Consider the following 24,655-nt stretch of genomic DNA (forward strand, 5'->3'; position numbering starts at 1 on the left):
TCCTGCCTATTGCAATTTGCTGTCTTCTTCCCTCGCTTTTGTTTTCGCATCGCATGACCAGCTAACTAGCTATTGAGCCAGCAGAGAAAAAAGAACAGGTCAAAAACTGCAGATGTCTCAGTGTTTGTGCCCAGGGGACATCAGATAACAAGCTGTTACAGTCTGCCTGCAAATCCGCTGGTTTGGCTTGTTATTCTTGAGTGTCTACATAAGGCTTCATTGATTCTAGTTTGGCACCTTACTCTTGACCCTGCAGCGTTTTGGGGGTGGCTACGGTACAAAAGGCTCATCAGATCATCCAGCACTACTTCTGTGAGTCTTGGATAATGGTTAAGGAAGCCACTCGGGTGTTAACTTCTCAGGAAGCTATATCTCATCCCAGAGCTTCAGATGAGCCATCAGCTGGGGGCTCCTGTTGTCCACTAGGACGTTGCTCCATACCTCTGTGCCTTTGCAAATCTTGCATTCTTGAAGACGTCCACTTTTAGAAGGTGCTCCTGTTTTGGCTACACAGGGAATGTGTCCACTCATCTTGTGGTTCACCAAGACAACCTAAAAAATCATCATCACCAAGGTACAGTAACACATCACAAAGTCTCCTTGCCTACTCTATGATTGCAGGGTCTGGAAGCAGGGAAACACATTCAGATTCAAATCACGATATATAAAAGTCTCACTAATTTAGACCCAAGAGACTTCAGAAGAGGGCAGATTTTGGCTCTCTGTGAGAAAGCAGTGTCTGCATATAAAGTCACTGGAAAATGTCCAATAAGGCTACATACACTGTGTCCCTCAAAATACACTTCCATGGTTGGGGAGTAGTTGCTATTATTCATGACTTGCATGTCTTACAGCAGAATAAGAAGATTTGGTTAAAAAAAACCCATGAATAAATACTATTAGCATTGTTTTAAAGAGCTCTCTGATCCAGCCTTTGCATAGACGGATGAACAAAACCGGGCAGGTCTGCATGGGGGCTCTGACTATTTTCTTGTATCCCTGAGGAAATCAACATTTCCCTGTCGGTAGAAGGGACAAGATCCTGTGTATTCCACATCAGGCTTCCCACAGGCTTTCAGACCAGCTCTTCACCCACCATCATGGCAGCAATGCTGTGGAGCTGTGTCTCATGTGAGCGAGGCTACTCAAGGGTGAGGGGGACTGAAGAGCAGGGAAGGACCAGTGCAAAGGGAAGTATCGCAGCATTTCCAGAGCTTGTCACGGAGGATCAGGGCAGATGGGTAGTCTTGGAGACAGAAATTGAAGGTGTGTTATGGGGATTTACATGCTGGTTTTGGAAACCTTGTTTCAACTTAAGATGATTAGCAATATCTGTGAAAGCCCTCAGGAAACTGACTCCTTTAGGTTTTTATAAAGGCATCAGAAGAGGCATAGCCCCTTTCTTTTAGCAGGAATTCCATAACCAGTGGCTGGAGAAATGTGTTGCTTTTCTCCTTGCTGAGACAAGGCAGCTGCTGTGTTCGCTAGATTATAACCCGGGCTGCATGGGAAGATTTGATTTAAGGCAAGCCTGGCTGATGACTCTCTGCATGTAAAACTTCCAAACAAGGAGGAGGGAGCAGCTGCAATTACAGTTTTCAATTGGGAAGTGAGAAAATAGAGATAATTTCCGTTTCTACAGCAATGTGAATAATTATCAAAAAGAAAATGGTTGACTGGCAGCTAGCAGCCTTGCTCCTGATATCTAGAGCAATGGGCCAGGAATGGCAGCACCGATTAAATCCCTGGATGGAGGGGTCCACTTCCGAATGTTAAGTCTTCCTTCCCCATTCACATGTTTGTTTTCCATTCTTACTCTTTGGAATTTACTTTTTTCACCCCCAGAAAACACTATGGTTTTCACGGTTTGCACATGTGGCTTCACGTTGCTTCTGCATACATCCCAGTAAGCCTCTGGAAAACCCTGCACCCGTTTCTAGATGAAAAGCAACAATATTGCTTCTCAAGAACTTTTGAATATCAGCATATTTAGCAGGTGATGGTGAAATTGCTTTCATACAGAGACAGTTTTCTGTTGCTGTCTCAGGCAGGGACTCCTAGTACATTTCGTGTATCCAGAGACTGACAAGCCCGTGGCAATAGCCTCCTGATGTGTTAATAAAATGCCAAGCTAATTCTGGAATCATCTTCCCGTGTATGAACCTGGACTTAGTCCTCTGAATGTTGCCAACACTTCCGCTGCCACCTAGAAGGCAACAGTGCCCCGTGTGAGTCTCAGCTGAGCTACCTGACCACTGCGGAAAGAGAAGTGCAGTAGTGCTCAGCTGTTCTGATAGAAAATCCACTGAAACCCACTTAGCTACCAACAGTGAAGAACGTCAGGATCTGAATTAGAATGATGAAGCAGTCAGCTTTAAAACACCAGTACAATCTGCTACTGAGCCCAAGGGCTCTCAGAAATAATGAGCGTTAAAGGGAAAAAACACTCCTCAGAAAGGAAGGTCTCATTGATATCTTCCATAGCAGGTAATGCCTTTTGCATTTCTTCCTGAGCTTCTGTAGCCCGTCTTCTCCGACTGCCTCCATCAGCACATGTTGAAGCACATCTCATGCCTATTCAGACAAACAAAAGAGGGTATCTCTTCTTTCACTTTCTCCTTCCTCCACACTGCAGGGAATTACTGCTCTTCTCTATTCTGCTTCTCATGTAGAGAGAGTCATTTTTAATTTTTTATTGCAGCAAAAATAATACAAAGCTTCATGAATGTAGCTGGCAAAACACAGAATAGGGCTTTACTCTTCACGCACAAAGATAAAATGGTAACATAATATTTAATCAGGGAGTGAAAGAAAGAGAAGTCAGTTCATTAACTTTTCCCTTGAGTGAAAACTCCTGTTTTCATTCTTCTTTTATTTTTATTCAAATAATTTGCAAGAGAACACCATCCATATGCAAATGCGTATGTGTTCTCAGAATACAGCTTTCTTTTATATAGATGATCATGAACTCACTCCAATAAAGGGAAAGAGTCAGGATTTTTCCATAGAAATAATTGGCCAGCAGTAAAAGGCAGCCAGCAGTAAAAGCTCTATTAACCTCCAATTATCTCTTCCACGTTCCTGAGAGCTCGTATACTTCAGTGGACAGTGTTTTGCAGCACTGGACATCACAAATCTAAATTGCTTCTACCCGGGTTTAATTTGTTGGGTTTTTTTCCCCTATCCACTAGTGACAGCAGATGAGGAAGAAGTGACTTTTGCCTGTAATTCTCCATGCAGCAAGACTCACCGTGGTCTTGAGAGTTTTGGAGGCTCTGTGTTGGCTCCATGAAGATGCACATCTCCATTTCTGGATGCCAACGAGAGCTTTGTATTTTGCCTGGAGTGTGCTCAGAGGCAGGGTTGCCTGTGAAACAGGAGGACAGCAGAAGGGCAAACAGGCTTTGATTTTGAATGATGGGCAAACATCATTCAAAAGATGACATTTTAATTGCGTCCTCATGCGCCAGAGACCTGGAAATGGGAATGTGATTCATTTTACAACCAGGGAATGGCAGAGGAAAGGCTCAGGGTGACAGCTTCCAGCCACGGTTTGGGGGAACTTTGAGCCTTGACATGATTGCTCACCTCTAGCCCCTTGACCTGTTTAACAGTGACCTGTTACCAGCTTCCTGATTCAGATCAAGTATCAGCTCTGACTCTTGTTAGGCATCCTTGGAATGGGGAGAAATGCTCTTATTGAGCAGGCATCTCAACTAAAAGAAGGCACACAAGAAAGAACAGCGAAGTTCAGCAACAGGAATGCCTGTTCAGAGGCATTGATCTGTGCTGTCCCACTGAGCTCCATCCTGACAGCTCCTCCAGCCAGACTCTGATGGCAGCACACTCCAGTCCTAAAACACAGAAGCCAATGGCAGCACTGAAAAAACTACAGAGTTAATATGTCCTGAAGGCATGCTACTTTTGGAGTAGCCTGTTTTGTGTCTCTTCCAAATGATCCCTCTTATGGGTGTAGCCTCCAGATACACCCACTTTGAAAGCAGTTTAGTTGTGCAAAAGTTTTTAAAGAGATGCAAAAGCAATCATCAAAATAACCTAAGAAATTCCCACACCCCCTCCATGACATAAAAAATGTACTTGCTTCCTATCACCTGGACCTGTAATTTCTTGATTATTCCTGCTGCTGTTTCCTTTTAGATAACCACGTCATCAAAAGCCACTAATTTATGAGGAGCAGACAAAAAACAGGAGACCCAGTCCCTTCCTTGAAGATGTTACTTCTGTCAGATTAGTATGTGAAAAACAACCAGGAACTTCTCAATGAGTCTTTCTGGAATATTTCCTAAGCAGCTGCTGATTCTGAGTAATAACAGAAAAGGAATCTGAGAGGAGAAACTGCAGCTGCTGCCACAGCAGAGAGAGCTTATTATGAGACATTGCGCTCTTTTGTTTTTTCACTGCATTTGTTTGGGTTTTGTTGGGGTTTTTATTTTTGCTAGAGTGACAAATTACTATGGAAAATCCACACCAGTAAATTGATATATATCCCTACCAACAGGCAGGTTCCCATACGGCCACAGATGATGTCAGCTATTTTGGTTAGTAATGATTTTGTCCCCTGTGGTGTTTCCATTCCCTTGCTACAGTATTCAAATTTTTGCTCTGGAGGCACCAAAGTGGGGATTTGAGCAATCTGCCACCAGTGCCTGCCTCTTTCCAGCACATACTGGTTCAAGTTACCTCAATTTACAGTGCCACAGCTCACCAGAGTCATAGGTATCTTCTTATCTGCCTCCATGGTTAATGTGTTTCCACACTAAACCTTTCTGAGAAAGGATCGTATGTGCATTGGATTTTTAGGCCTTATTATAATACAATAACTGATAAAAGGGAAAACTGTCTGCAGTAAAATATGATTCCCAAGGCTGCACTTAAGGCAACCTTTCAGTCCTTAATTACCTGACACAGAATCAGAGAGGAAAGAAAGCAAGCCTAGGAAAAATGGAGTTCCAGGCATCTGCTTCCACAGCCCCTAGGGAGGAAACACGAGCTGCCAGCCTGGAGTCCAGCACCACACAGCACTTCTCCTCCTCCGAAAGTGTGGGGATCTTATGCTTGTCGTATAGCTGGGGCTAGCAGGAACCAAGAGATTATGAAATGCAATATTCTTGACATGCACCTAGCCCAGCACTACCAAGAAAGGAAATTCAGAAAAGCTCAGGTTTTGGAAACAAATTAGCAATGCTTTATGCTCCTTTGCTTTTGCATTACAATGTGACACCGAGGCCAAGAACCAAAAGGGAATATAGATGGATTTCAGGTGCCTACGAGCACGCTAAATGGAAACGAAGAATCTTCTAGTCACCAGCAACCTTTGGTGAAGCACCTCTGACATCCTCCAACCTTCTTCTTCACTGACAAGCACCTAAATAAAATAAAATGCTACCATTCAGCAAATAGGGTTTTTACCTCCTTAGATGTCCCATGCCCTCCTCTGGAGGCTGCCTGCTCTTTTCTCCACCACAATGCAATTGCTGTGCAAGTTCAGTTAGACATTTGTCAAGTCCTTTCCAAATCCAGAAACACTGATGTGTCATGGGAATATTTCTTTGTTCGGAGGTTACTGGGTGGACTAATTGCAGTAGCTCCTCAAAGGACAGCTTAATTTGCATTAGCAACTTGGTGCAGCTACTGTGGATGTGTTGGGGGAAACTGGTGGGAAATTAGGAGGTTGAAATCATTTTTACTCCTCACGTCTCTTGACACGTCTTAAGCAACTTGCCTAAATGGCTGGCAAGCATTTGCCACAGTGTAGTTAAATGCATTATAAAAGCAAGTCAACAGAGAACCTCAGGCTGGTTTGGGGATTTTTAAAAAACTTTCCCAGGCAAGCAGCTAGACCATATCCTCCTAAGCATCTCAGCCCTAAATTATTTGTTGATTTAAAAAAAATGTAGTTCTAACCAGCAACGTGACTTTGCAAACAGTCCATTGTATGTCTTGGAATCAAAACTGTTCTGTGACACAGGCATCTTTCACTATTGATTCAACAAGTTTCAATTCCATATGGCTTCAGTTATAGAAAAACTATCTGGAGCTTTTCCTTTCTTGCACAAAAGCATCGTCAGCTAAACTCCAATAACAGAAGCTTTATTTTGGGCATGTGCGAGGGGTGGAAAGAGCCTAATTGAATCTGATCTGATAGCTTTGACAGTTTTAAAAATTAGTATGGATTGCCATTTCTTCTAGATGAAGAGAAAAAAAAAAACCACAAAAGAGTCCAGATTCTGAGTTAGTGCCGGAGTTGATGACCTGGTCCCATTTTACAACTAGGAAAACAGTCGTCCTAGAAGGATGACTCCCTAGGAATGTTGATGGGATGGCACGTGGGCAAGTGGTGAGTTACGGACTGGCATGCAACTCTTCTACAGATTAGAGGCAAATGGGAGCACCACAGGACAGGGGTTTTGATAAATCTGTGCTCCTGATTTTGGCAGCTATGGGGTCTCAATTCTGCTGGCACCGATGATCTTCTCGTGGAGACATAGCCATCCTTTAATGGAGACCTGTATGGGATCACAGCGACTTAGCCTTCCTCCTGCAGCTTGTGATCCTCAGCTAATGCCCTCTCAAGTCAACAGGAATCTTTTTGTTGACTTTAAAGTGCACTGGCTAGGCCTTAGTTTGCCATTAGATCTTTTGAGAGTAATTAAAGCCATATTGTATAGAAATGGAGGGTGGACACTGTTCCTTGGATGGTGCCTTTTTATATCACTGCTTCATCAGTATCAGTAGGACTGATGAGGATAATAATACCAGTAACAGAAACATCCATTTTGCCTGTGCTATGAGCCTGCCAGTGTCTTCCAGGTATTGGGTGATTTAAGGAATCATGGCCTTTCCTCAGCCTCAGCTTTACAAAGGTTCACAAGGAGAGAAGTCTAAACCTTACATGCCTTGGGCATCCCTTCACTTAATTGTACTTTTTTTTCACTAGATCATCTCACCGTTGCTTGAGCCCTGGCTGTAAAGTAGGGCATTTCAAAATGCTTGGTGCTAGAAGCTACTTTTTTGCTGAGATATGACATCATTTGTCAGGGAGGCAATGGGGTCCTGAGGAAGGGAACTGAGACACAGATCACTCCAGGAGTCAGAGTCTTTCTGTGGAGGGGAAAGAAGGTCTGAGGAGCTCCCTGCCTACAAGTCCAGTGCCCGCAAGGCATCACTCCAGCTCATTCTCTGATGACTCTTACCACTTTTGACAAGTCACCAGGCAATCATAGATCAAAATCAGGAGTGTAGCCTCAAATCCAATTGGCAAAGCCTTAACTGAAACTGGCAGCAGCAGATTTTCAAACCAGTGAAAAGGTATAAAAACCTCACCAACGTATTGCTGGGAGGAACGGGGCCATGCTTGTGGCTCTGGCCAGCCATGAAGCATCACAGTTATACTCTGTACAAAGCCAAGCATGGAGAGACTCATGGCTGAGTCCTGCTTTCAGGTCCTCCTCCAGTACAGAGGATGCACCATGGCAGCTCCCATCTTCTAACAAACAACAAGTGTCATTGTTCTGCTTTTCCCCATAAGCCTGTGGGATGGGGTTTACATCCTGCCTCTTGCTGTGTCACAGCAGAAGCTGCAACATGCTATTCCCACCCCAGAGACTGCTGAGCAGAACACCCATTTCCGTGGAAGGACTGTTAACAAGTCATGTGCTGCACTGTGTCCGTCATAGGGACTAAATGGTTAGTAACCTCTCTATGGGTATACATTCAGAGATGAGTTAAAAATGGACTGGCTGTGTTTGCTGCATCTTTTTTATCTAGAATTGCCTGGGTACAGTAAAATGTGATAGGCTCTTCGAGTTGCTCAAACATGGATCTGTGTTTAATCAGCCCAGGTGCCCAGCTGTCTGCTAAAGGAAATTCTGGAAGCCACCAAGATGGGTTTTTCTTTATGAAATCTCATTACCGTGATAGGTGGTAGCAGTGTCTATTATGCAGGTTGGCATTATATTCAGTTTGTCCTAATGCTGTCTGACTTTAACTGGCTGGGCTGACATCTTCTGTGAGAGGTCTTGCCTCGGGCTGATGGATTCCTCAGCCTTTTGTACTACATGCTATTCAAATCCAGTTACTTTGGCCCTATTAATTTCCTCTTAGGTTCTTCTATAACACCATTATAATGCTGAGATGCTTACAGCAACTCCTGTATTTATTGTCACCAGCTCACCACCGTATGGGAAGGGGCAATCATTTCTGATACCCTCTTTGAGCTGCCTTGGCTCTGCCTACCCAGGGACCAGTATGTTAGTATAACATGCATAGGTTCAGAGCAGGACGCTTACTGATCTCTGTTAACACAGAGGTCAGCACTCCCAGGATTCCAAGATGGGCACTGGACAATGAGAGCACGCAGAGGCACCTATGAACACCTGGTTGAAGTGATGTCTGTGATATCCCAACAGGTACACAGCAGCACAGGCAGGAAGAAAGTCCAGCTCTCTGGGACAGCACTCCAGTCTCTTGCCAGTGAGACAATGTCTTCCTTCAGCCTCCACCTGAGCTACTAAACACCTTCCCAGTTGTCCAATGACAGGAGTATAGGTCAACTGGCAATAGCCTCCTACATCCTCATGTTTTGCTGTTCAGCCCCTCCACAGCTGCAGTCTGTGTAATAAGAGAGGCAGGGCTCCAGGGGCCTAAAACAGCAGGCAAGTTAGACACTCATGGAGCCCAAGACAGGATTGCACAAGGCAACCATTGTTCTGGCTCTCCTCCATTGCTTTCCTGCCGTTGGAGGGCTTGCTTTTGCAATCCTTAGCATTGTTCTTTTAACATCCTCTGTAAGGGCATGTTTGTGAAAGGCATCTAATCCAAGCTGGCCATCTTTTGTAAAGACTTTTCAGTGGTACCTCTGAGCCATATGCCAGGGTAAAGCCCAGAACACAGGTACCAGTGCCTTAGGAGATCTGTCCCTCCTTGGGAAAACAGAGTTGTGGAAATCTCATCTGTGCTTCCTGTGCAACTCCATCTGACATCAGGCTGCCAGACCTTGGGTTCCTGGGAGAGGTACTGGTATTTTAGAGCTGCCTGGAGAGTGCCTTGGATGTGTGCTGTGGCACATACTCAGAGCAATCATGGTTCTCACGTGCAGCCAGCCTGTTGTCCTGCACGGAAATCAGGTGTAGGGAGATGGGGACCATTAATCTTTGTGCCCAGGATGGGCACTCAAATTCAGATGCCAAAAAGACCTTAGGCTGTGAGAACATAGGTGTAGCTTCTGGTACCACAGATCACATGCCCAAGATATCTACTCTTTATTCATCTTTGCATGATGTTGTCCTGATTTTAGTATTTAAAACAATATTACAAGCCTGAATTCTTCCTGCGGCCATGAAATAACACAAATGAAGGCTCCCAACTGACAAGCAATCTCTTCCTCCCCCTGCTTGTTTCATGACTGGTGCTACTTCAAGCCTAGCACCTTCCCCTACCCCTCAGAAATGCCAGTCGGGATTTTTTTTACACTTACAAAAAGGCAACAAAGTGGATCTCACAGTCTATCGGAGCATGTGGTGCTCTTTATCCTCTGAGTCCATCTTCACTGCTGCACAGAGCAAAACGGGCAATTCTCCTTCTGCAAGCCAGCTATTCAGACCTCAAAGAGGTTGGGGTCTTTTTTCCTGAGCTGCAGTTATTACAAGCTCTGTCTTTTACAGGCGTGCTGTTGTGCTGGATCAGAAATAGCGATGCATGGCCACTGAAGGTTGAGCCCTGTATTTTGTTAACACTTTGGAAGATGATGCCATCTGCAACACAATTCACATCAGTGGTTTAATGAAATTCTGTTGGCAGGGAGTTATTCGCCAGATTAATGTTTCAGAAGTTCTCGTGGTTTCAAAACGATGCTTTGCCTTCCCTCTCCCTCTCCTATTTTCTTTCCCATCTCTGCAGGTAGGCCCTGTCAGATGTCACTGGTGCCTCATTAACATCTCTGGACAAAGCAGGAAATAACATCTTTGTGGCAAAAAACCATGATGCACAGCTTGAAGGAGTGCACAGAGATCCTGTCCATCTGACACTTTAGGTAGGGTGGTGAGGTGCCACCAAAGCCTGTATTATGGGCACACAGCGAGCATCCTCCCCTCGGACATCCCATCCCCATGGCACCCCAGCACACAGGGGATCCTCAGAGCATATGCAGAAAACTATGTGGAAAGAAAATTTGGTTCTTTCGCAAGAACTGATTTTTGTCCATCTGAGGCCCACCATGGTAAATTGTCATGTGCTTTTGGGGTGTGCCCCATTTGCATAAGTGAGAACAAATTGAAACCACCTTTGATTTTAAAACCATGTCTTAAAATGCTCCCTACGAGCAGCCAAAGTAATCTTGATACTCATCGGCAGAGATGGACTTTGCAGAGGTCCCCTCAGGGCAGGAAGTCCCATTGCTTTAGCTGCTACTCAAACACCTACAAAGCCTGTAAAGAGCTCACAGCCCTATGAAACACCTCACAAACTTATACCAGACAATGTAGACGTGGCAAATAAAATCCTGCAGTACTCTTGTGTGCACCTCTCCCCAGCTGTTTTCTGAAATACGTTTTTTCATAAAATAGCTCTTGCGGTAGCAATTTTCTTCAGCATGCAAAGGGGTCTCCTTATAAAGCATCAGCAGTGTCAGACACTCTTCAGAGCTACTACAGCGTCTTGGGGACAGGAGGGTGGTTTTGAATTACATCAGACCTTCTCTGGCTCAAACGATCTCCACATAACACTATTTGGAATTGAGAAAGAGAGATTAGAAATAATGAATTCTCAACACCATCACAGATCTTCATAAGCTGCCCACTGCCACAGTAACTGAGCACAACAATTAAACAATAAAGATAGTCGTTTCTGAAGTACTTTGAACACCATAAAAATAGTTTTAATGGTTAAAAGCCAAACTGCTGGGAGCCATCACTGTGACAGCTCTGCAGACAAGAGCTGTGTCCCGGCAGCGAGACGCAGTAAATTCACTCACGGCAGCGATGGATCGCTTTGGAAAAAACAGTTATGTAAAACAGAACATCTTCATACCTGTACATTTCTGGTTTGCCATTGATTGGACACTGTGTCTAATCATTTTGTGCACCAGAGTGACAAATAACTTAAAAATTAGTTCTTGAAACAGTTTGGAAATATATCTGTTCTTGCCATATATTTCATCTCAGGGGGCAATTTTCCCCTGCCCTCCTCCACATCTGCCTGTAGTTTCTGTTAGAAGGATGTGGTAATACAGAGAGACATCAGCATCATTCACTGAATGAAAATACTGAAACAGCAAACAGTTTCTAAAAATAAAAATATAGTGAATATGTCTTTAGGTCTCTGAGGCATTATACGGTGACTAATCAGAGCGGTTTTCCTACGGAAAAGGGACAGAAGCAATAGAGATGGAATCAAATTTAGTAGTACAAAATGCGAGGTCGTGCCCTGAGGGAGTAATAACGAGAATTTCTGCTACCAGCTGGGAGCTCATCAGTTGGAAGTGACAGAGGAGGAGAAAGACCTGAGCACACTAGCTGATCAAATGTCTGTAAGCTGGCAATAGCATGCAGATGTGAGAAAGACAAATGTGAACCTAAGACATGTCAGATGAGGGATTTCTAATAGAACTAGCAAGATTTTAATGCCATTGCAGAAGTACAGAATATTGCATGTCCATATAAAAGATGAATTAATTTAAAATTGCCTTTTCTGCACTTTTCTCTCTTTGGATGACCAGGGGAGGAGTGAGCTTTCTTCTGTAAGAAGAGACTAAATGAGCTTGGTTTCTCAAGCCTAGCAAAATGCAGTCTGGGAAGAGACATATTTGTTGCTCACAAATACCCTGGAGGGAAGTACCAGAAAGAGAGAAGAGCTATTTGAGTGAAAGGGCAGTGCTGGCACAAGAACAAGTGCCTATAATCTTGCCAGGAATACATTGCAGCTGAAAATCAGAAGAAGGTCCTGACTGTCCAAGAAGTGCATTTCTGGGATTCACTTCCAGGAGGTTTCGTCCAGACAAAAATCCCAACTTGTTTTAATGCAGAGGTGAGGCAGCTCTTTACAGGCACCGTAGCTACCCCAAACAGCAGGGGACTGGGCAATATTGGTAGAGAAGGTCCCTTTGGGTCCTGTTTTCCACCATCCTCACAAGCCTAAGGTTTTGCACTGATGGTATTCAATTAGTTTTGACAACTCAAAGGTGTCCGGCTTGCTTTGTTTTGCTGACCAGAAGAACTCATAGTGGAGGCCTGGTACTGTCCCCTGGCTACTTTCTGGCCTGTTTTGTTGTGGAAATCGGTGAGGTCAACCCCAAGCCTCCTTCTAATGGATACATGCCACATGAGTCAGACTATCCACCACGTCTATGGGGGAATGAATGGGCCAAAGGCTCCAAGCTGCTTGCTGTACTGAGATCATCTCTGCTCTTGCCCAGGGTGGAGGGAGATAGATTACTTCTCCGATCGTTACTGCTGTTGCATGTAGAGACCTCACGCCTGCAGTGGGAGGTGCTGCATGAGCACATCACAAATGACCCTCTGTGTTGAAGAGTTAGGGAAATAGTCATGGAGAAAGGCTTTCTTGCCAACTGCTCAGTACTGCATGCAGAGCTCACTCTTGTAAAGTCATCTGAAATCCCAAAGAAGCCCATCCCAGAAGCAAAAATTAAGGTGCAGAGGTATGGCAGACAATCAAGTGGTGGCGGCTGGGTGAGGTTAGGCATGTGACAAGTGCAGTCCTCTCTTGAGACAATTTAAATGGTACCATCGATACAGTTGAAAGCCTGGAACCTCAGCCCCATGCAGATTTGCTAGATGGCTCTTAAGATCAGTATGCTCTGGCCACCCCTGAGGTGCAAGGAAGTTTATCCTCCCTCTGCCTCTAACAGGAGACTGTGGGAATCAACAGATGATTTCAGAAAGTGTCTAGATGCCAAGCATTGCAAAAGGAAACCTTTTTAAGCATGTTTCTTTGCTTTCAGACCTTAATATATCAGCACTGACCTTTGCTTTCTTTAATCTGCTTCTCCCTGGCGTATCACAGCCATCAGGTTGCAATACCATTAGGGTGGTTGTTCTTTTCTTGTTAGCACTGTAACTTTATGCAGCAATTTGTCACTGCAGATAAAACATCTTTGCTGTCCCAGGCAGCATGCAAGCTGAAACAGGCATGGCATGCAAATTCAACTGAAAGTTAAGAGTTCAAACACGGAGGAGTGTGGAGGAGAGGAAGAAAGCGAGGAGTGCTTCAGGAAGACAGTTTTGCAGAGGACTGCCAAGGAAGAGGAATAGTGCATACATGAGCAAGAACAAGGAAGGCTATCCAGGCAGAAGAAATGCAGCACAGAATGGTGAAAAGTGGGAGCAAGGGATGCAAGGAGGGATATAGAGAAAGACTACATAAATGCAGGGGAAAAGTATGTCAGAGGAAGCTAAAGTGAGTTAACAGCAACACTGTGTGTGCACTCCCGAGCTCTGAAAGGAGCAGGTGCCCAAGGGTACTGTAGATAAACACAGAATGGGTGCTGCATCCCACTCCAGAGCCTCCCATTCATTGCTGGGCAAATGATCATATATATACAAACAGGTCTACAAAGCATTTGGAGCTGCTTCAAGGTGAAAAGCACCTATAAAATGACATTATTGTTGACATTAAGAAGCTGTAGAAGTCTTCACTCAGAAATGCACCTGGGTTTTGTCTCTTCCCAGCACAGATGTTATTCAGATGCAAATCTGTACTGGAGTTTTTTCAGTGCATATCCCTGCATTTAATTCGGTCAGTTGGTTTGGGTTGACAGCAGCAGTCTTTCCCGTGTGTGTGGACAGTACACACATAAAGTGTTTCCCTTACCACAGCAGCTGAATGTATATGTTTAGTTCAGCATTGTACTTCAAGCACTGAGCGAATCCTTAACAAATGCTGTCTTCAAAAATTGGCCACACACCAACACCAGTCAAACTTTCCATGGAGTTAGAACCTCAGAAATCCTTCTACCAAGAAGGAAACATTGTCCTGGTCTGAATTCATTTATCGAGAGCAGGGAAAAAAGAAAACACATTCATCAAGTTTTGTCTAGTCTAATGATACTAGCCTGAAACTCAACCTTCTACTTTTATTAGTTTTTATACCCTTGCTGATCAGCTACATCTTACTCCAAGGCCCTGCAAGGAAGAAAACTTGGAAGGAAAACTAAAAGAAATGTTATTCTTACTCCATCCTTACAGGTACAAATGCATCCTCCTGCAGTGAGCTCTCTGTGCTCGGTGCCCCCGAGGAACTGGGGACCTGGTTTGTGAAACAAACAGGGATAGGACAGCCCTTCTTCTCAGGCTTCAGGTAGCACAAAACAGCTCTCTCCCTCCCTCTCTTCCCACGAGATGGGAATTCATCAGAGAAGCTGTGCAGCCCTGCAGCAGGGAGGGTGATGAAGAGATAGACAGGCAAAGCGTGCCAAACAAGGTGCATTCAGGACATGGGTGCAGGAGCAGGGAGGCAGAGCCATTGGGCGGCAGTGTAAGCAGGTCCCAGGCTGTGCATGGCTCCTGGCATCCAATGAGCTTCAAAAATCCCCTTGACTGAGTCACTGGAGACATTCTGACAAGCACAGCAGAAGCTTGTGCTGCTCCATCCCTCTACTGATCTTGTGACTCCAGGCTGATAGAGAGACGGGAAATGACCTGTTAGAGTAGTACAGGTGAAAGGGACCTGAGAATTCTGGTGGGCAGCAAGATGACCATGAGCCAGCAATGTGCCCTCATGGCCAAGAAGGCCAATGGCATCCTGGGCTGTATTAGAAAGGCTGTAGTGAGTAGGTCAAGAGAGATTCTCTTCCCCTTCTACTCTGCCCTCGTGAGCCCACATCTGGAATACTGTGTCCAGTTCTGGACCCCTCAGTTCAAGAAGGACAGGGAGCTGCTGGAGAGAGTTCACTGCAGGACCACCAAGATGATGGAGTGGAGCATCTCCCTTATGATGAAAGGCTGAGGGAGCTGAGTCTCTTCAGCTTGGAGGAGACTGAGGGGTTATCTCATTAATGTTTACAAATATGTAAAGGGTGGGTTTCAGGAGATGGAGCCAGGCTCTTCTCAGTGATGTCCAATGATAGGATAGGGGGACAGCAGGTATAAGAACATAGAGGTTCAAAAGAAACGTAGGGAAAAACTTCTTCACTGTGAGGGTGATGTAGCACTGGAACAGGTTGCCTAGACGGGTTGTTGAGTCTCCTTCTCTGGAGACATTCCAAATCCACCTGGATGAGTTCCTGTGTGACCTACTCTAAGTGGTCCTGCTCCGGCAGGAGGGTTGGACTAGATGATCTTTCCAAGTTCCTTCGAATCTTTAAGATTTTGTGATTCTGTGAGATAAAGTTATCCTTAGCCTGGAGATAGGAGGAAGGGATTGTACCAATGCTTTGTTGTTGATGCCACCTACTGGGGAGCCCTCTGTGCCCTTGGAGAAGCTTCAACTCTGCAGGGAAGGCAGGTTTCTGCTGTAAAGGAGTGTTGTGAGGGCAAAGAGCAAGGCTTTATTTTGAGGCAGGCTACATTTGAATAACGCAGCACAGAGCAGATATCCAAGAGACAGCCAAGAGGTGGGACTGGGGCAACACGTGGAGAATGAGTCACTCACAGAGGGAGCCAAGCAAGGGCTGAACGTTGAAACAAATCGTATAAGGCAATAACAGGGCCAGGGCAGAGTGGGAAAAGGAAGACATCCCCTAGCAGGGAAACAACCATAGAGGGAGAAGGAGGATAAACAAAATCAGAAAACTGCAGGAGAGCAAGGCATAAAAAAAGGCCACGCTTCACCAGGCTGGTGGGCATCCAGCTTGGTACTCTGCCTGCAACAGTGTCCAACAGCAGATGTTGAAGGAAAAAGTGCAGAAAGGCCAGGACAGGCGTAGACTGTGACTTCCCCCAGAGGACCCTCCCAGCCTCTGGCAGTCCATACCATAGCAACTCCTTGAGCCAGGGGCTGTGCCTGCAACTTTAATAGCCTACAGGGACCTGTTCTCCTCTGAACCTAATTGCTTTGCAAACCCCTCTGTGCTTTTGGCCTCCATCCTAACTGGCAGCAGTGAGCTCCACAACCTGAGCATGTACAGGGGGAAAGCACTGAGGAGGGAGAGAGGGAGGAAAGTTGCTGAGAAGGGAAGGAGGATGGAGGAGATCCTACTGGGAAAAGATTCATTGCATCAGCCAGGCCAGCCATTTGCACAGCACTCCTAAAACAGCAAATCGAGGTCATATCACCGTGGTGCACGCTCATGCCAGTCCCTTGGAGGGTCTGAGACATCAGCAGTCCATTTGAGTGGACTGCCCCAAGCATAACACTGTCAAAAGGGAAACTATTTCTGAGGAAGAAAATGACAAAACTAATGACTTTCAGCACCAAAGAAGTTTCTTTCTCCTCAAAAGGCACAAGGAGTCCACTGGCCACAAGGCCAGTCCCTCTCCAAGGAGCTTCAGGCACCCATCCACAAGTCTGTACTGGACTCCTTTCTGGTAACCTTTGCACTAATCAGAATTGGAAAGGCATAAACATGCCCTAGGAGCAGCAAGAGGAGAAAGATTTACTTTTTTTTTCCCCCTCAGATGGTAGCTCCTTCTTTTTTTCCTCCAGAAAAGGGGCCGCAAACTAAGCTATTCTGCCGTTTAAGAGAAAGGGAGAGAGGAGGGGGCAGGAATTGATTTACAAAAGAAACTGACACATTACAGCAAGGGAGGCTGCAAGGTACAAGGCCACAGTGTAAAAGGGGGGGGGAAAGGGCATTCAAAGCCTTTACAGCATCCATCAAAGGGATAACGTTATTGCATGGTATGTTTATAGCTCCCTTGCAGCCACAGCAGCAGCTCTTCAGTGGGGCTGGGCTTAAAACAAGGCTGGAGCCAGTTCTCTGCTGCACCGACACCAGCAAACAGGCCTTTTCTTCCCCATGCACAGACATTTCCCGGCCCCTAGCAGTGACTCCAAAATTCATTTCACCCTTTAATTGGATTTCATGGAGGAGAGTGAGGCACGGAGAGGGGGATGGCCAGGGCCGTGGGGGTCCCTGGCACCCATCAGAGCTGTGTCAGCACTCGCGGATGAGAAGGGCTGGGCTGGGTTTACCGTGGCCGGGTGCTGCCTCAGGCACCCGCCAACCCACCCGCACACACTCCCTGCACGGGCTCAGTGGCTCCACTGGCCAGGACAGCAGCAAATGCCCTATTTCTGGTGTCAAATTTCAGCAAGCGTGAGTTGCTTCCATTTCATCGCTCTCCAAACCAGCTGGGTTTAACTAGGTCACATTTCCCAGCCGTATCAGAGGCGAAGACTTGTCTTGCTTGAGTGATTTAACCACCCAAGAAGAATTTTACGAAGCGGTGCAGCGAGTGCTGTGATGAGCCATGGCTCCCCTTGCCTTGATCTGGAGGCGCGAAAAAGACCTGTGCAAAGAAGCAAATGCTGTTTACAGTCCCATTGCTCTAAGATCCTAGGTGAGAAGCAGCTCCTCTTCAGTGTTGCCAGTGTATGGATCTCCGAGAGGAGCCATTTCCAACTCACGTTTTCTCTCCATTAGCTGCCAAGGCCCAACCTTTGTTTGCTGCATTTATCTCACAGCCCCTCTGCACCAGGCGGTAAAAGCCCCAGGCAAAAAGGTGCTGCCACCTTGCTACAGGGAGAAGGCTGAACTTCAGTCCTGGGTGCTGACAGGTAGGTGGAGAGGCAATGATTAGCAGGTGTTTTGATGTAAACCTCAATCTTCTCTGCCTCTTTTCACCAGAGATGTGATGGCACAGCTCACCACCTCAGTCCTCTTTTGTGAAGGAATAAGAGGTGGTGAAAGCTTCCACGTGCTGTCTGATGGCCTCACACTGCTGGCAAGGCCATTCACCTGCCCTCCCAGCTCAGCATCATCTTTGCACTGTGGCTGCTAGTGTGCCTCAGGGAAAAGCTGCAGTTCTTAGGCCGTACTTAGGAGCTGCACTCTAGTACCTGCCACATCGACTCCTAACCCCAACACAAAAGGTGAATGTCTTTGCAATTCATGCCCACATATAGTCCTACCCTGAATCACGCTGGACTCCTGGCATGCATGATGTGTCTTCCACCATCTCATTCCTTGGGCTGATGATGCACAACTTAAGAGACTCTGTCTCTTTGCCCTCATCAGCCATTTTGTCCATCAGTGTCAATGGATGTCTCTCTGATTGTGGCTCACTTAGGAGGATAAACTGATCTGTCTTTATTTTTTAAACACTTCACCACGATCTGCCTCATATAGGTGGGAACAAACTACTTCCAGTCTCTCTTCATCCATCATCTTCTTTGACCATTTTTGCTCCCCGTTTTTCATCGATGTGACTCACGCAACAAGAGGATGACGACACCAGTCTGTAATTCACCTGCTCGGCTTAGATGGCAGAAAGGTGGTATTTTCAGCTTGGGGTTGGGGTTTTTTTTAGCCTGTTCTTTATATAGCCAGACATTTTGTTCTCTTTTGAGACAGCTGCTGCAGACTGAGCAGATGTTCCCACTGAACTGTGTGCAGTGACACCCAGGCGGCTGCGGCCGATTGAGAAGGCAGCGAGACGGTAGCAGGGGGGTGGAGGCAGCCTTCCCCGATGTGTTTGTCAACAGCAAGGCTCACCTGCCCCTTCGCCTGCCTTGCCAGAGTCCTGATGGGTGCCTGCACACTCTCTTCTAACCTAAATAATTTTGTGCCATCTGCAAAACTTGCTGCTTCGCTGCTTCTCCCACTTTTCCAAGTCATTAATAAATATTAAGCACCAGCAGCAGGCTCACAGCTCACCGCCCAGCCTGCCCTCCCCAGCCCCCGAGGGAGAGTGCATCCCCACCTCCCACTGCCAGCGAGACCTTCGGTATTGCTTCTTGTCAGCTTCCACATCCCCACCTTGCTGCCAGGGGCTCCAGCCTACTCACAGCAGCTTTGCTGGGCTGGAGGGATGGTTTTGCCCCTAGTCAGCCAGCATTTCTAAAAGCAGAGCGCAGGTTGCTCAAACTCAGCTGGCTCACTCAGCTCCTCCGCGTTGCAAAGCTCTCAATAATTCACAAGGCTAAATGGCCCCTTTGGTTCAGACTGAGTTTCCCATCCCACGGGATGCCAGGCACAGTGCTGCTAGCTCCCGTTATCCATCCTATACTCCAGCCAGATCAGGATTGCAATGCATGACAGAAGCCCCCAGACTGAGCTTCTGAAGGTTGCGAGGTGCTACCCAGCCCTCTGAGGATGCTGCTCCCCTTCCCTTGGGGAGAGGAGGAGGTAGCAGACTATGGAGAGAAGCAGTAGTCAAATGTTCCAATAGGACTGGCTCTGGTAGGGATTCCTGAGCTGACTTGTCAGTAGGAAGAAATGTGAAGCCCTTGACTCCTAGCAGGGCACTGGGAGGGGCTCTCCACACATGTCTGTGTATAGCCCAAGAGCAGGATGGGTTTCTTACCCTCACTGCTCCCCTCTTGCCTCATCCTTGTTTCTGCTTGTCTTCCCTTGCTGCATCCAGAACCTCCTATGTTGGGCTTGAGCCCCTTCCCTCCCTTGGTTGGGGTGCTGGCAGTAGCCATATGCCTGGAGCATATGGAGCAGTTGGGGGTTGGGGGCAGCCACCAGCAGCCCCTGGGGCATTTAGGGACTAATGGGTTTAATGCCTATGGTAGACACTGACACACCAGCACTTGTACTGAGGGAAACTGGGCCAGCCCAGGAGCTGCACCCCTGCAGGGTGGGTGGGGGCAGTGTGGGGCAGATGGGCAGTGTGAGAGCAAGGTGCAGCCTCAGCCCAGTGCACACCACAGCTCCAGGAAGTCACTCCTACCGTACGGCTGCCTCTTCACCCGCCCTGATTAGAGAGCATGCCTCTCAGCCTAGAGAAGGCAGCCATTCCCCTCGGTGCTCATTTCTACAGTTTTCTCCAGCTCATGAGAAAGGGAAGGCTTGTTTTATTTTTGTCTTTAAACAGAAGGAAAATAGATTTTCATTCTGCCAGTCTCTGAAGTGCTACTGCCCACCCGAAGTAGTTGTGGACATCACACCTCCTTACCCAAAGAGCAGAATATACCACATGCTTTACCATCTCACAGTGCTTTGGCTTTTATATCTCTTGTCCACCTCATTTTCCCTGAAAAGTCTATGAGAAGAAGTCCTCCAGGACCATTAGCAGCTGCAGGGCTCCTAAGTCCCTGAGGAAGGGCATCTTCCCCAGCTCTCCTGCCAGTCATTTCAGCAGTTACACTCCTTGCCTCTAACGAGCATCAGGTAACTGCAATACAGGGTCTTCTGCCCCTCTCCAAGCTTTGCAGGGGGTCAGACCAGGGCTCTGTGCACATTTTGCACTGCCCACAATACATTTAACCAGACTTGTCACTGCACAGGGAAATCAGCCACTCATGCAGACTGTAAAGCCTTGTTCAGCTGCTCACTTTGACAGCTTAGCCACACAAAAAAGTACCACTCACGCACAGTACATGACTTTAAAGCAATCAAACCGTGCTCTAAAGAAAGCCAACTTCACAGGCGTAAACTGAGAGAGCTCTTCGTAGTAGAGGTTACTTCCCTGCCTAAATTTCACCCTTTAATTCTCCTGGGTTTGGGCCAAAATTCTACTAAGAACACCCCTGCTTTCCTCCTAATAATCGGTCAAACTATATTTTCCAGAGAGAGAGCAACCTTTCTGCACAGACCCAGGCTGGAATAATGACCACTGCTTGAAAGACAAACATTTTCAGCAACTGGGGAGCAGAGGGTTAGAGAGAAAACAAGAGCCTCAGCTACTCCCGAGCACCAACTGCTGCCATGCCCTCGCCGTCCACAAGCCGCTTACAGGGCAGCGCTCGCTATCCTTGGAAGAACTGAGGATGAAAGCAAGGGTAAAGCCTGTTTTCCTAAACACAGGAGGAAACAAAGGAGAGATTTTCCATTCAGTACCTCAGGCTCATTTCGCCTAAAACTCTCTAAAGTGGTGCTACAAGCCCTCTTTGATGTTTGCTTACATCCTTCTTGATCTGCTTCTGTGATGCTTTTATGGCTTTTCCCCACAAAATCATACAGCTCCTTCGTTCATTCTGCATTGGCTTCCTGCTTACCTTCAGTTACTCTCTTCTCTGGTCACACCTCTCCTCCCATAGCTCAAATACCTGACCCACCTTTTGTACCACTTGCAATTTGGATAGCAGTTCCTATCATTTCAGCTCTATCTTTCATAAAGGGAATGTGTTTGGGTTTTTTTAATATGCATCTTGAAAGAGAGTGGCTATTAACAACAGCTCTTGCTGACCTCCCTGATGCATCCAGCTTGCTCTCAAATAGCACAACTAGCAGGACTAAAATCTACACAAAAATATTGCATGCTACCCATTCCCAAATGGTTTTGTCTAAAATACAATGCTTTGAGGTTTTTTTTAAGGTAAGGTCAAGAAGAGAAGAGCTTCTGAAAGAGGGCTTACAGGTATTGTGTTATTTGCATTACAACTACAAATGAAACCAGAATGAGAATAAGTGAAAACTCCTCTCTCTCTCTCTTTTTTTTTTTTTTGCTCAAATCAATTCGTAGTGCAGAGGCATTTCCTATTTCAGGGTAATCTCCTTCTTACTATTACACCTCACTATCAAACTTTTCCAAGACACATTCCTCCTCTGTTGGTTAATGTTATTCAGATTACTGCTAATCTCATCACAGGCTTCATGGCACTCCTTGGAGAAAGCCATTCCCTCATCCCATGCCTCCTCCCCACCTTTCCGCTGGTGCTGGGCTGATGCTGCATCTGAATACAACTGGTAATACTTTTTTCCAACATAGGTTCAGATCTGACCGTCCTAAAATCTTCACAGGCTCATCATGGCCTGCATAGCTGTTCATGTAAAAAACAAAAAAGTGACCAACCAACTCTTCAGGCAGACAAAAAGGTTTCATTTTGGTATTGTCAAAATTAAGCATTCGGAACAATTTTTCATTCTTTTCAAAGCCAAAGAGCCTCAAATCCTCATAGATGGAAAAAAAGAAAATTAAATACATGGCTTTTCCTCTTCTCTTTGCCATGTTTTAAGTTAGTTTATGTTTTCTTAATTTATTGTCCTGTCAGGGGACTGCCAGGAATTGCCAGTTCTGCTGAGTTTCCAGAGCGGAGGAATGAGGCGCTCACATCTTCCCTACCCATGGGCTCTGCCCCATCCAGGCAAGGGCTTCTGCCCAAAAACTGCCATCTTAATTTTCCTTGGATGCTCTCAGCGTTACCAAGATCCAGCCCTTGCATGGGGAAGACCTTTAGCCTGGGCTGTGCAGCACGGAAAACTGTTTCCTGGGCAGAGATCTGAGTAAGGCAGGCTCTTCTCTTGCCCTTTACCAACAGGTTATTTCCACCAGAATGCTAATCTAGCCAAGCAGCTTTGCTGGGCTTTTCCTCTAGAAGCGACTGGCAGTCTGTCAATATAGAGCTGGCCCTGAGGTGCCCGAAGCACAGAGCAATGTAGGCGCTGCCCTCAGATGCATCATCTCTCGCCCACTGCAGCAGTGTCCTCCTCTGCCCTCTCCAGAGCCCATAATCGCCGAACACTGCTGCCAGCATCTGAATTGCAAGTTTGCAGCCCAGTTAAATTGCTGTCCACTCCCCACAGATCTCATTCAGCATTTCCGCTATCACCCTCTCACTGGATATCTGTTTCAGATTAATTGGCCTGAAGATGGGGCAGCCTGCATTTGTCTGGATTATTTCCTGCCCAAACTGCTAACCTCAATAGATATATTTTTTTTTAAAGGGAATGTGTTGGCAAACCATCAAAAAGGAAAACTCCCTGATGGTACAATTAGAGTTTAACGTGTAATAGCCATCCAGGAGGTGCCGGGAAAGCCTGGGCTTTGGGGGCATACGAAATGCAACTTGCTGCTCCACACAGCAAAACACGAAAAGCCCGCTGGAGAGGACTTTGCAATGGCCAGAGAGGTGAACAGACCCTGTGCGAACTACATTTCTGCCTTTGCTACCACAGGCAGAGAAGGCTTGTGAAGAGGAACGCAGGTTGGCGCAGGAAAGGTGGAGATACCTATGGGCAGGGAGAGCTGTTCTTCTTGGCAACGGGCTAAGTGAGAAAATAACACCATCTTGCCCTGATCTTCGGCTCAGTGACATTGATGGAGGGATTAATTCAAACTGATTGACCACAACTTTACACTTCACACCGCTGTCACATATGATTAAAGCTGATCAAATTGCTCAGCGCAGATAAATCCTCCGACAAACGTGGCCCCGTTACACGCCCCCGAATTATCAGCCAGCAGCCTGTCTGCTTACAGACGGCGTTGCTTTTCAGATGGCTGTGGCAAACGGTTTGTGTGAAGACATTTTAACGTATGGCTCAGTTGGAAGCCTTTTGCTGAAAATATCCTACTCCTCACTCACCACTGACACGGTGCCATTGGTCACAGAAGTCACCCTGTATCGCTTCTAGCTGAGTGCCGTGCTTCCTACACGGGAGAAAACACTTTCTCTCTCCTCCTTGCGACTCACTCGCAATCACGCCGAATTGTTCCACCAGCCTATTATGCAACTGATAGGGCTCTTCAAAACAGCTTTGAGAATAACGCCAGCCTGAGCATTCAATTATAGTTCTTCACATTACTCTAAAAGATAACTTGCTTTCTTGAACATCTTTGTGGGGAGGAAATTTCCTTCTATTTTTTTTTTTCCCAACAGAGTGTTTGGGAATAAAATGGGTCACAATGGCTAAGGAAGACAGGCTGCATGTTTTATTCACAAGCACATTTTGTGAACGTTTATTGCTACATATGCCCAGCTCTAGTGAAGATGGACATCCCCAGCTTTCCCTCTCGTTTGTCTTGCCTTGGTCCTTATTCCTGTTTCTATGTATTTACTGCAACCTATCAACACTTTCAGCTATCAGCTGGGAAGAAAAAAAGAAAAGAAATTAAAGAGTTTCTGGGAAACTATGCAAAAGAAAAAACTTTATTCCCTCCTAAGCCTTTTCTTTAAATTCAATTGTATTGCTCTCATCTGCAACAGGCTAATGGCCACTTACAGAGTCCATATCAGATGCAGCCACAGAGTTTCTGCTGAGCAAAAGTTCCTCTGGAAAAATGCCTCTTCATTTACTGGCGAGTTGGTTTGCTCAGCTTTGACAGATTTTCACCAGCTACCATGCAGAATTGTCAGGATGAGTCCTCAGCCCAGCAACAGTGCCAGATCCAACCCTACCTCTCAGGGGGGCTGCCAGTGACCCTCCTCCACACTGTCAGCCCCAGGAGCTCTCCCAGCCATTTGGTTTCCCTAGCCAGGTAGCAGCAGCTGAGGTTTTGGGGACAATTTCTTTGTGCTGCACATTCACATTTCCAGGTTTTCAGGCCATATTGAAATGCTAGGAGACACAATCTCACCCTGACCATTCAGACACCACTGGTGACAGTGCAGCTCAACCAACCCTGCCTCTCAGGTGGCTTTGGGCACCAGGAGGACTTCTTACAGCCCCTGTCACAGAAGGCTGGAGAGGACCTCCTGTGTTACGGGGAGCCCAGACTTTTGCTCTTGAAGGGCCTTGAGCCTCAGACTAATCGCATCAGTGTGATGGGCTCTGCAGGAACAGGTACTTGTGTCTGTGTGTATATCAGAGGTTGTCAATCAGGAAATAGAATGGAGACAATGTCCTCCTCCC

Source organism: Colius striatus, chromosome 1 (genome assembly GCF_028858725.1).
Source record: "Colius striatus isolate bColStr4 chromosome 1, bColStr4.1.hap1, whole genome shotgun sequence".
NCBI lineage: Eukaryota > Metazoa > Chordata > Aves > Coliiformes > Coliidae > Colius > Colius striatus.